This window comes from Coffea arabica, chromosome 4e, assembly GCF_036785885.1.
Source record: "Coffea arabica cultivar ET-39 chromosome 4e, Coffea Arabica ET-39 HiFi, whole genome shotgun sequence".
Classification (NCBI taxonomy): Eukaryota; Viridiplantae; Streptophyta; class Magnoliopsida; order Gentianales; family Rubiaceae; genus Coffea; species Coffea arabica.
Window position 1 is genome coordinate 18,208,478 of NC_092317.1, and position 13,132 is coordinate 18,221,609.

Below are 13,132 nucleotides of genomic sequence, written 5' to 3' on the forward strand. Positions count from 1 at the left end.
CAAAAACCCAAAAAATAAATGGTACCAAATATTATCTTGTGGACTTTTGTGTAGGTAAACCTGGTGAACATTGTTAAGGAATCAAAGTGGTTCATAGATAGTAGATGCTCAAGACATATGACTAGTGATCCATCACAGTTCATCAAACTCAAGCCAAAAGCAAGCGGAAAGGTAACATTTGGAGATGATAACAAAGCCAAAACTGTTGGAATCGGTGATATTGATAAGAATGGTCAAACCTTTGTTCACAATATTCTTTTAGTTGATAATTTGAACTATAACTTATTAAGTGTTAGTCAATTGTATGATAGAAATCTGTTTGTATTATTTAAAAAGCATGAATGCCTTGCTCTTGACTCAAAGTTCAACACTGTTTTTAAAAAAAAAAAAAAGTTAATTACATTTATGTAGTTATCCTTGAAAAAGTTGATTCTTCTAGCCTTAGTTGTCTCAAAGTAGCAAATGAGGACCCTTGATTGTGGCATAGAAGACTTTGTCACTTCAATATGGATCTGCTAAAAGAAATTTTTAAAAAGGAACTTGTTAGAGGGCTGTCAAAGATCAAATTTGAAAAGGACAGAATTTGTTATGCTTGCCAATTTGGAAAACAAGTCAAAGTGTCTATTAAACTCAAGAAATGTGTTTCTACTACAAAACTTCTATAACTTTTACATCTTGATTTATTTGATCCTACACAAATTACCAACTTAGGTGGCAAAAGATTTTGTTTTGTTGTTGTTGATGATTATTTTAGATACACTTGGATGATGTTTCTTGCACACAAAGATGATGCTTTCAAAAACTTTGTTTCACCATTTGCAAAAGTTCAGAATCTGATTGGATTGAAAACATCAAAATCAGAAGTGACAATGGCTCAGAATTTCGTTTTCGTGGCTTTCTAGAATTTTGTAACAACAATAGTATTACACATGAATTTTCAATTACAAGAGTTTCCCAACAAAATGGGGTTGTTGAAAGAAAAAATAGAACTCTTCAAGAGGCTGCTAGAACCATGCTAAGTGAATGTAATTTGGCTGAAACTATAAATACAGCTTGCTATACCATGAATAGAGTTTTTTTAAGACCAATCTTGAAAAAAACCTCCTATGAGCTGATGTTTGATAAAAAGCCTGTTGTTGGATACTTTAAAGTCTTTGGTTGCAAATGCTTCATTTTAAACATCAAAGAACATCTCGGAAAGTTTGATAAAAAATCTGATGAGAAAATTTTCTTGGGATATTGTGAGAATAAGAGAGACTTTAGAGTCTATAATCGAAGGACTTTGGTTATAGAGGAAACTATCTATATCACTTTTGACAAATCTAATGGTGACATTTTCATAAGTAGTGGTGAAGATGATGATGCAGGCATAGTTATTAAACCCGGCCCAGCGGTTCGATCGGTCAACCCGGTGAACCGGCCATTAAACCGGGCCGGTTCGCTAATTAGATCGTTTCTGCAGGGGAACCGTTGACTTTTCAACGGATTGGTGGTTCAACCGGATTAAATTGGAAACCCAGTCGGTTTTGTGGGCAAATCGAGTTCGAGGAAAAATAGTCTTCCAAAGGTTTTGCTTGGATTCAACCCCTCGACCATTGGATAAGTATATGAGAAAGCTCACCGCCAGACCACTTTGTCACTTGTTGAATAATGGTCATTCTTACACTATATGAATGTTTTGTTGATTTTATCTTTATTTTTTTATTTCTCCAAAACAAATTTATTTGGAATCTTTTAATAAAAATTTATGACCCCAATATTCTATAAATTATAAAATAGATTTCAAAAATAACATATTACATAATTTATTTTAAAGACAAATATTGTTATTAATAATTTTTTGCACTTAAAATTCGTAAATAACCTAGATAATTATAGTAATATATAAAATTTTATACTTGAATTTTAGTGGATTATTAATTAAATTTATGTTTTGCTGATTCTTATATGAATTAAATATTCTATAGCAGATTAAATTAAATAAACATTTATTATGACATTGTTTATTACAATTTATATCATATATCCTATATCAAAATTTATAAGATATAATATTTAAATATATTTAGTGATCCACTGGTTCAACGACTCACCCACTGGTTGAACCAATGACCCGTTGACCCACCTCCTTTGTCGGTCACCTCTCCGGGCCGAGTTTAATAACTATGGATGTAGGTATTCAAGAAGAACTAAAGAAACTCACAATTACTGACCAAGGTATTGCTTTACCAGAAAATGATTCAAAGGAAGATGAAACTCAAGACAGTCCAGCAAGGGAAGACAATGACAGAGACACTAGTACACCTAACGATCTTCCAAGAGTTTGAAAATTTGTTCAAACCACCCTAAGGAGATCATCATTGCTGATCCATCCGAGAAGGTCAGAACTCGTTCCTCTTCTAAACAACTGATGGATAATTTTGCATTAATTTCATACTTTGAACCCAAAAATGTTGTTGATGCATTGAAAGATGAGAATTGGATTTTAGTTATGGAAGAGAAGTTAAATCAATTTGAAAGAAACAAGGTGTGGACATTAGTTGTTAGACCACAAGATCATCCTATCATTGGCACAAAGTAGATTTTTAGAAACAAAATGAATGACAAAGGTGAGGTAGTAAGAAATAAGGCCAGACTTATAGTCAAGGGATATACTCAAGAAGAAGGAATTGATTTTGATAAATCATTTGCACCCGTAACTAGGCTGGAATCAATTAGAATGTTTTTGGCCTTTCCATGTTTCAAGAAATTTAAATTATTTCAAATGGATGTTAAAAATACTTTCTTAAATGGATTTATAGATCATGAAGTATATGTTGATCAACATCCTGGTTTTCAAAATGAAATTTATCCAAATCATGTATTTAAACTCTCAAAAATTTTGTATGGATTAAAACAAGAGAGCATGGTATGAACGTTTGAATGGTTTTTTGATTCAAAATGATTTAAAAAGAGGCATTGTGGATACTACTCTTTTCACTAAGCAAGGTTCACGTGATTTTTAAATTGTGCAAATATATGTGGATGATATTATATTTGGTGCTACTAATGAGAGCATGTGCAAGGATTTTTCTAATATCATGCAAAAAGAGTTTGAAATGAGCATGATGGGAGAATTAAATTTCTTCCTTGGACTCCAAGTGGTACAAACCCGAGAAGGAACGTTCATCAATCAAACAAAATACATCAAGGAGCTGCTCAAAAGATTTGGAATGGAGGATTCAAAGCAGGTCAGAACACCTATGTGCACACCTACCAAGTTTGACAATGATGAAAAAGGTACAAAAGTTGATAAAAAGAAGTATAGATATATGATTAGTAGTTTGCTTTACTTAACTGCTAGTAGACCTGATATCATATTTGTTGTGTGCTTATGTGCTCGTTTTCAGTTTTGTCCAATGAATCTCATTTAAATGTAGTAAAAAGAATTCTTAGATATCTAAAAGGAACCTTGAATTTTGGCATATGGTATCCTAAGTGTCATGAACTTCCTTTGTGTGGATTCTCTGATGCTGATTTCGAAGGTTGTAGAGTTGATAGAAAAAGTACAACAGGTATATGTAACTTTCTTAGAAATTGCTTAGTATCCTGATTTAGTAAGAAACAAAATACTATTTCATTATCTACAGCTAAAGCGGAATATGTTGTCGCTGGAACTTGTTGTACTCAATTATTATGGATGAAAAACACATTGAATGATTTTGGATTAGTGTATGATTATGTACCTATGTATTGTGATAACACTAGTGCCATCAATTTGACAAAAAATCCCATACAACATTCTAGGACTAAACACATAGACATAAAGTATCATTTCTTTCGCGATCTTGTTAATAAGGGTGAAATTTGCGTTCAATATGTTTGTTCTAAAGATCAAATTGTTGATATTCTCACAAAATTCCTACCATTGGATCAATTTGTGTATCTAAGAACAAAACTGGGCGTCTCAAAAAAAGTATTCTAAAAATTTTCTGTCACTCTTTATTAGACGTCCGATGAGTTAGAACGGACGTCCGACAATGTTTTTCATCATTTTTTAGAAAAGTTTTGGTTCGGACGGTTGTGTCTGACGCTTCACTTCGTTCGGCCGTCCGACACTCAAATGTTGCGTCTTATAAAGAAGTCATTTACTTCATTCAGTTCATTTACATTCTTAGTCTCGGACGCAACCTTTCATTTCTCTCTCAAATTCAAAATTCAAAATACTCTCTCTTCCAATCAAGTTTCAAGAAATTGATCCAACCGACACCATTACATTCCTATTGTCCGTTTACTATCCCTCACAACGTCTCCTAACTCCCAACTGCCCCAAAAATTTCAATTCACACCCGAAACCCTAACTTCTTAAAATCCACTCCTTGTGCTCGATTCAAACATCAATTGTAGTTCATATTGCATTATTAGTCAATCTAATACACATCTACACTACACTCTACTACAAAAATCAACTGCATTATATCATGGTGAAAGTTAGAGGTGGTTCTGCGGGTGCCGGACGCACTTTCAGACTTAGAGATGAGGAGGTTGAAATTGTAGAACCCTCCACTAGAGCATCTAAAAAGAGAACTGGAACTCGTGGTGGAAAGGTAAAGCAACCTGCAAAGAAGAAACAGGATGCTCCAACTGTTGATCCATCCCCTGAGCAGATGGACGAGCATCAAACCGAAGAACAAAATGCTGAAGATTAGCAAACTCCTCAACCCTCTACCAGAAAGTCACCAAGGACAAGGTCTGGTGTTCAGGATAATGGGTCAACTGCTAAACGAAGTGCAAAGAGGAAATGTTCTTCAAAGGAACCAGAGGCTCAACCTGCTAGGGAACCTACCCCATTGCCAAAGTTTATAGATGCCGAGGCCAGAGATCGGTTCGAGTTGATCACATAAAAAAGATTCATCACTCAGAGGTCTATCATTCCTTACGAATTTCGTAAGCTTGATCTCGAACCAGTTATTAAATTTTTTGAATTTCAAAAATAGATTCATCTTCTGACCATTCCCAATACTTTTTACCCTGATATGCTTCATCAATTTTTTGCAAATCTTAGGAAGGGTAATTCATACACGGAACTTATCTCTAGAGTCAACTCTGTTGATATCATATTAACTCCTGATGTTGTCAATTCTGTCTTGAAAATCAAAATTGAAGATAGTTATAAAGAAAAAATTGTAAATTTCTTCTCATATGAAGAATTTTCTACTGCTTACCATCACTTTCACTTTACTAAACTGATCACTTACTTTCACACTCATTTTAATACTCCTGCTAAGATGAGATTGAAGGATCTCAGTCCTCAAAATTTGATCATTTTTACCATTATTTCAAATTTGTTGGTGTCCACTGATGCAAACAAAATGAAACTTTATCTGTTTTACTGTTTTGTTGAAAAAATCAGAATTGATTTTGGTTTTGTAATGTGCAACTTTTTGCTCAAAATTAGTTCTGATAGTCGTAGGAAGCTTTTTTATGAAAAATTTCTGACCCCTATCTTTGCTCACTTTGAAATTCCCTTCACTGGGAAGTCACGTAAAGATAATGCATCATCAGTTTTCTCAAAGGCATATTTTGAAAGGAAAAATTTGAAATTTTTTGAGGGCCATTAGTGTTACAAGGAAACTGTTCAGAGTCTAGGAGAAAGAACTTTCATGAAACTCCTGTTACTCCTAGGACCTCTCGTGATCAGTCCATGTATGTCTCACCTTTTACCATTCACCTTAGAAAGTTAGCCAACAAATCTTTCTCATCCAACTTTGAGGTCATCTCTTTGCTTGAGAATCTTAAACAACATATTCTACTCATTGAAGATGATCTAATGATGACCATGTTACCCGACCGATAGGCTACCTTCATTGAGAAAAGGAATCTTCTTGTGCTTCCCACTCCTGTAGACAATGGAAATGTTCAAAAAAAAGAGCCAAGAACCGAGCAAACTAAGCCTACTCCTGGCACTGAAGCTACTCCAGAGGCGTATGCTTCCAGTTCTCAGCCCAAAGATAAAGAAAAGGCTCCAATTACTGAAGAAACAACTAAAGAATATGATGAAGAAACTGAAGAGGAAGATCAAGTGGATCTTGAGCAGTTTCGTCTGGTTAGGAGAAGGCCTGGATCATCCAAGATCACCATATAGGCACTACTAGGCTACTGCACTTCATGATTAGGATAATAGTTCATAGTAGATTTTTGCATCTTTTGCACTTAAAGATATTTGGTGTGTTCTGTCTTAAGAATTTTACTCCTCTACTGGTTTGTAAAACTATTTAGTTATCTTTTATGTTAAATGTTGCTTCTGTGGAATTTTTCCTTGTTTTGGATGGATGTTACTTATTTCAGTTTATCTGCCAATATTTGTTTCTGGTTGATGTTGTTTTGGTTTTGGTTTTGGATGGATGATGTTACTATTCTACTGTGTTTTGCTTTATTGTTTTACTAAATTCGGTTTGGATGGTGTTGCTGTGTTTTTTCTTGCTGATAATACCTGGTGATAATATTGGTGAAGCCAATGATGTAAAATGATGACCACATTATTGGTAATATGGATAATTTTACTGGTTGATTCAATGATGACAAAAAGGATGAGATATGGATATGTATATGTGAGAGGGAGTCATTTTAAGGGGGAATGGACATTATCTGAGGGGGAGTTGTGAATACTTTTTGGATGCATTAAGTAAGGGTCCTTGGACGCATTAAGTAAGGGGGAGCTGTACCTAAAACCTTTTTACTCCATCTATTGTTTTGTCATCATCAAAAAGAGGGAGATTGTTTATCTCAGTCCATAACATTTGATGATTACAAAATAAATGGATGTTACTAATATTCTCTGATTAGACCTTTTCGGAATTGGAGCAAAATAGGTTCAAAGGCTAATATATGCTGAAATAGTTGTCGGACGCACAAAAAAACTGCATCGGCCGTCTGACAACCATTGAGTATCTTCAGACGCATGAAGAACCCACCCTCAGATGTCCAAAAATGATAAGCCAAGTCCTCTAAGCTTATTGACCTCGATCGGACATACAACACCTGAGTATCGGACGTCCGACAAACGTTGCGATACTTCAGACGCAAAACATTGGAGGCACAGGACGTCCGAAAGAATTGAAGAAAAATTTTCAGTTTTACATCATTCCTTCAGATGCATATTCTGGAGGTACCGGAGGTCCTCAATATTTCAAGAAAATTTCTTGAACTCATTGCCTATGTTCGGATGCAGATAACTAACCTACCGGACGTCCGATACGACTAACGGCTAGTTGACTCTTCAACTGCCTTCTATCCGTTGGTAGCATTAATTGAAAAAATTTTTAGTCTCTTATAAAAAGAAAAAAGTCAACCACTTCAGATAACTTTTGCACATTGAGACTACACATCAGATTTTGAGTGATTCAAGTGTAAGAATACTCTTTAAAGAAGATTTGTACTCTTAGTTGTGTAACTTTCGATAAGTTTTTCAAGTGTATTTCTATTTCTTCAATAGCGTAGCTTTGTGAGGGTTATCCGAGTGATAGTAAAACTTCCTTACTTGACCAAGTGTGGCTTGGGGCGAGGAGGAAGTGATCCTTCCTTTGTGCACAAGAGATTGGTTGTAAGTTGATCAACTTGAAGAAACTTGCTATATAAAGTGATTTTCAAACTCAAGTGGAGTTTGAAACTTGGTTTGCTGTTCTATTCTTTTACTTACTGTCTTGCAATATAAATTGTCTATCTCTTCTACTCCTAAGCACTTGTACTTTCTCATCAATTGCTCCATTGTGTGGTCCTTTAAAAAAAGAGGGCAAGTTCTCAAAAAGTGACTTATATCTTGGCTAGTTTTTTAAACCACCTAATTCACCCCCCTCTTAGGTTGTCTTCGATCCTTATAGATAATCAACCAACTCACATATGCACTATTCAGACCACATTCGTTTCACTTTTTACAAATCCCTAAGAGGATGCCTTCACCTATTTTAATTCTAGTTTCCCACATACGCATCCAAGCAATATCTTGCTTAATCCAACTAATATCCAAATTTTTTAAAATTACCCATAGATCAATCCAAATATTCCAGTTAATTCTCAAGAACCTCAACCCCCACCACAGAATTGTTCATGTTGGACACTACCTTTCAAGGGAAGACAGGAATGAATGAGCACATTACCCCTATTGACAAAAATTTGCTAAAGAGATTAAAACGATTTGGTGAGTTCATGAATAAAAATCAAGGATTGAGCAAGCATGGAGGCTTGGATTATGATGAGTTGTGTCTCTTTTCTGACGTGCAAATTTTTTGGGTTTTAAAACTCCAAAATTTAGTAAATATGATGGAACTGGAAATCTCAAGATACATCTTAAAATGTTTGCTAACAAACTTGACAAACCCATGGATGATGAAAACTTGCCAGTGTGATTATTTCCTAAAAGTTTAGAAGGTGATATTCTGGATTGGTATTCTAATTTGAAACTTGAAGAAATGAAAACTTTGTTGGACCTGTCTATAGCTTTTGTGAGGCAGTATGAGTATAACTACAAGTTTACACCTACGCAAAGAACAATCGAAAGAATCAAGAGAAAATCCTCAAAAGATCACAAGATATATGTAAAATGATGGAGGAAATTGGCTGCTAAGGTGGAGCCCCTCATGGTTGAAGGAGATTGTACGCACATTTATTAAAATCCATAATCCGCCATATTTCAAAAAGATCTTTTGCATGACTGGAAGTTCATTTGCGATTATCGTCAACAAACTTAAAGAATATTATGAGTTTGTGAAAATAGAGAAGATTATTAATCTGTTGGTTTTAAAAGTGCAGTTGGATGAGAAACCGCTTTTGTGTGGGATCAAAGCCCCTTTTTATATCAAAATTTTAAAACCACTCTACATACTCATCTCCTTATTCACACTACTCAAACTCTAGACCTATTTATCATATTACTATCAACCTTCTCGTTCTCGACCAAACTACATGAATACACCCGTACCGTTATAAATTTCTTAATATGCCTTACAAAGTCATTCTCACCCTATCTACAATCCAAGACCTATCCCAGCCCCCTTCCCTCTCCCTCCCGAAAAATAACCCAACCCAAAATTAATTCCAAATCAATGGATACCAAATTCAAAATCAATTCTAAACCTTCACTAATTTAGGCCGACCCATTGATCAACGGTACTAACAGGTGAAGACTGTTGGTAAGATTGGAGTTGTACCTCCCAAGATCTAACTTAGAGATTTCTCAGGCTATTTGCATCTATCATTTTGGGAGTTTCGATCACTCAATTGCCAATTGATGGGTATTGAAACATAAAATTCAAGACATAATTGATGCTGGAGTTATAGTTTTGAAAAAAAGCAATGAACAAGGGCTAAACGTCAGTAAAAATCCTCTTCCCTGAGCATAAAGGTACTATTAGAACCATCACTATTGATGAGAAACCTGCTCAATATGTTGTGGATAAGATTGAGATAGTTGGGATAACTGAGAAACAGTTCGTGCTAGAAGAGGAACCCTCTAAAGTTGGGGATATTGGAGAACCTTTCATCATAGACTTGCTGCCTTTTGAGCCTGTTGTACTTGAGTTTCTAGAATAACCACCTGTTCATAATTTACAAGAAGTGTCGTGAAACTATAGTAAGCCCACCGTAATGATTGGAAATAAGGAGGTACCGGAAAAAGAGATGACTGCCGTTATCAGATATAGAAGAGTTGTGGGTGATTCTTAAATATATACTCAACCAAGGACCAAAAAGGGTATCCCATCGCCAAAAGCGCCTGTGAATAAAAAAGAGGCAATGGATTCCTTGAAACTGCTAAGAGGAGTGAGTACAAAATTATAAAACAGTTGGATAAAATACCCGGTCAAATCTCTATTTTGGATCTGCTTTTGAGTTTCAAACCACATAGAGAGGTATTGCTTAAGATCTTGAGTGAAGCACAAGTATCTAAAAGCATTTCTGTCAAGAAGTTCTCTCATGTTATTGAAAATGTTCTAGCCTCTAATCATATTGCTTTTTTTGATAACGATTTGACTCCGAAAAGGATCGGACATAACAGACATTTGTATATATTAGTACGTTTTATTGGAAATTTACTACCCAAGGTCTGCCTGTGAAATACTTTTACAAAGTTGGGATTTCTTGATGCTAGATTCCGTCCATAAACAATTGTTATAAGAGGATTTGATGGTACAGAGGGAATCTATGAGTAAGGTTGACTTAGTGCTAGAGATAGGATCTACTCGATTTCAAATCACTTGCCAAGTTATTGACTTTTCAAGTATATACAATCTCTTACTTGGATGACCTTGGATTTACACCTCTAACTCAGTGCCATCCTCTCTCCATTAGATATTGAGATTTGTTGTGAATGACTAGCTGATCACTATGTTCGCTGAAGATGACTGTACCATGATTGTTAATTCTAACTTGAAAGGGAAGAGTAGTAGAAAAACTTTAGTTTCTCTTCATCATGTGATTAATATTGCTTCAATATGGTGGATATCTAAAGAGAAGCTATTCGAATAGTCAAATCTATCAAAAGCTAGTGTTATGATGGCTAAAGAGATGATCTGAGGAAAATATGAGATAGACAAAGGTCTTGGGCGAAGTCTACAAGGAATCTTGGAACCAATAGAGCTTTCGGTGCAAAAAGACACATTTGGGGTTAGGGTTTTAACTGATCGCTAAAGATAAAAGGGAGATGCAAACTTGCAAGAACGAAGAAAATGATGGAAAACAAATTATCATGAGTATCCCACCATTATACTACACTTTTTTTCATCTGTCGGGGGTAATCATATTTGAGTTAGAGGAGGAAAATCTGATCGATAAGGTTGAGGAGAGTTTGTTTCAATTGTCCGTTGGAGCTACTTACGAGGATGAACCGTCGAAGAGTCTGGAGCTCCCAACAATTCTTGAAGGAGCTACGCAAACTGAACTCCTGACTATCTTCCCTCTTGAAAGGAATTTCGATAAATTTAAGGAATTGTCTTTGGTTGAAATCCGTGTTTAGATAAAATTTTAGATAAGAACTACTTTTATTTTCAGTTATTTATTTCCTTTCAATATTATGTTAATATGTATTTTTTTTAAGTGAGTTCCATTCCCATTGCACAGTTCTGGTGGGGATGTATTTTTAACTAATGTTTTGCTTTGCGAAATAGTTGTCCTTCTTCAGTGTCTATCTACTCTTTTAAATTCAACGAAATGGAAGATCTCTGTTCATATTTGTACTATTTTCTACTTGTTCATTGTGCGTGTTTACTTTATTTTCATACTATCAAAAATAGAACATTTTGATCCTTCGGATATCACCATTTTGAAATTCAAGAATTGTAATTTCGATATCTCTCAAAAATTTAAAATTATGGAATCTGAAATTCAAAATGAGAGTGATAGTGAGGAAGAAGCTGAGTCCATTTTAAAGATTTTTGAACAATATGAAGAGAAACCCAAATCGAACTTAGAAAAGACAGAAATCATTAATATTGACACTAAAACAGAGGTTACAGAAATCAAAATCAGTATGTATTTAAATAAGAAGCAGAGATAGTAGATGATTAAATTCTTAACTATGTTTCAAGATGTATTTGCATGGTCATATGATGATATATCTGAAATTTCTACAGATATAGTGGTCATAGATTGTCAACTGATCCAAAATTTTCACCAATCAAGCAGAGGCCTCGCAAATTTAAACTGGATATGAGCCTCAAAATAAAAGAACAAATTGAGAAACAATTTAATGCTAAAATTATCATAGTCTCTCATTATCCCATTTGGCTTTCAAATCTAGTACCAGTTCCGAAGAAGAGTGGAGAAATGCGAGTATGTGTTGACAATAGAGATCTTAACAAGGCCAACCCGAAAGATGATTTTTCTTTACCAAATATTCATATCTTTTTGGGCAATAACACTGGACATAAAATTGAATTTTGTGGTGACTATTTCGCTAGATATCATCAGATTCTAATGGTAGAAGAAAATAGAGAGAAAACTGCTTTTATCACTCCTTGGAGAACATTTTGTATCGGGTAATGCTTTTTAATTTGAAAAATATTGGAGCTACTTATCAATGGACCATGATCTCCTTATTTCATGATATGATTCACATGGAGATGGAAGTTTATGTAGACGATATTATAATTAAATCGAAAAAACTAAAGATCATCTCATTGATTTAAAGAAATTATTTGAAAAGTTGAGAAAACATAACTTGAAGTTAAATCTTACCAAATGTGCTTTTAGGGCTCTCACCGATAAATTATTGGAATTTATTGTCAGTAAGAAAGGTATAGATATAGATCCAACAAAGATCAAAACAATTCGAGAGATGCCTATTCCGAAAACTTAAAAAGATGTGAAAAGTTTTTTTAGAAAAGATCAATTTTATTGATAGATTTATTACTCAATTGATTTTTACATGTGAGTCTTTGTTCAAGTTATTAAAAAAGAATGTACCAATGCACTAGAATGAGAAATGTCAACAGGCTTTTGATAAAATCAATAATTATTTGTTGAACCCTCCAATCTTAGTGCCGCCCAAGTTGGGGCGACCTCTAATTATGTATCCATCTGTACTTGATGAGACCATGAGATGTGTTTCGGAACAACATGATGATTCTGAAAAGAAGGAACAAGTCATTTGTTATTTCAACAAGAAGTTTACACCTTGCGAGACGAATTACTCTTTTCTCGAGAGAAGTTGTTGTGTTTTAACTTGGGCAAGTCAAAAGTTGAGGTACTATTTGCTCAATCACACTACTTATCTCATTTTTCGTTTCGATCCTTTGAAATATTTGTTAGAAAAGCAGATGCCAATGGAGCATATGATAAAATGACAGATAATTCTCTCTGAATTTGATATTATTTTCATAACTCAAAAGGTAATCAAAGGACAAGTTATAGCAGATCACTTGGCTGAGATTTCGAGAGAAGATGATTATCAACCAAATGATTATCAACCATTATACATCTATTTTTCTGATGAAAAGATCTTATTTGTTGGTACATTGAAAGACATGAATAAATAATATCCTGAGTGGATGCTGTTCTTTGATGGTGTTTTGAATTCTTTTGGGTTTAGAATCGGAGCTGCTCTTGTATCACTTGAGAGAAAGCACTTCCTGCCGCTACGAAGTTGTGATTTTCTTGCACT